A 918-nucleotide genomic window follows, 5' to 3' on the forward strand; every position below is an offset into this window, starting at 1 on the left:
CAGTTCGAGTCTCAGTCCGGTACACAGTTTTAATCTGCCAGGAAGTTTCATATCAGCGCACACTCCGCTGCAGAGTGAAAATCTCATTCTCGAAACATCCCCCAGGCTGTGGCTTAGCCATGTCTCCGCAATATCCTTTCTTCCAGGAGTGCTACTTCTGCAAGTTTCGCTGGAGAGCTTCTGTGAAGTTTGGAAGGTAGGAGACGAGGTACCGGCAGAAGTAAAGCTGTGAGGACGGGGCGTGAGTCGTGCTTGGGTAGCTCAGTGGTAGAGCACTTGCCCTCGAAAGGCAAAGGTCCCGAGATCGAGTCTCGGTCCGGCACACAGTTTTAATCTGCCAGGAAGTTTCATATCAGCGCACCACTGCAGAGTGAAAATCTCACTCTGGAGACATCCCTCAGGCTGTGGCTAAGCCATGTCTTCGCAATATCCTTTCTTTCAGGAGTGCTAGTTCTGCAAGTTTCGCTGGAGAGCTTCTGTGAAGTTTGGAAGGTAGGAGACGAGGTACTGGCAGAAGTAAAGCTGTGAGGACGGGGCGTGAGTCGTGCTTGGATAGCTCAGTGGTACAGCATTTGCCCTCGAAAGGCAAAGGTCCCGAGATCGAGTCTCGGTCCTGCACACAGTTTTAATCTGCCAGGAAGTTTCAACACTTAATATATTGGTAACAAAATGTTTCAAATGGCTCTGAGCATTATGGGACTTAACATCTGAGGTCATCAGTTCCCTAGAACTTAGAACTACTTAAACCTAACTAACCTAAGGACGTCACACACATTCATGCCCGAGGCAGGATTCGAACCTGCGACCCTAGCGGTCGCGCGATTCCAGACTGAAGCGCCTAGAACCGCTCGGCTACACTGGCCGGCTATTGGTAACAAAATTAGTTGCCATGCACTGACATAAATCATGTAACTTAGT

General features: G+C 49.6%; 1 non-coding gene across 1 annotated transcript; it reads left to right on the forward strand.

Annotated features, from left to right (window-relative positions):
* The first annotated feature begins 249 nt into the window (after positions 1-249).
* On the forward strand, positions 250-323 carry Trnas-cga. Its single transcript has one exon. It is a non-coding gene; the product is annotated as a tRNA-Ser (tRNA).
* Positions 324-918: the final 595 nt, after the last annotated feature.

The sequence above is a fragment of the Schistocerca piceifrons genome, chromosome 9 (genome assembly GCF_021461385.2).
Source record: "Schistocerca piceifrons isolate TAMUIC-IGC-003096 chromosome 9, iqSchPice1.1, whole genome shotgun sequence".
NCBI classification, from domain to species: Eukaryota; Metazoa; Arthropoda; class Insecta; order Orthoptera; family Acrididae; genus Schistocerca; species Schistocerca piceifrons.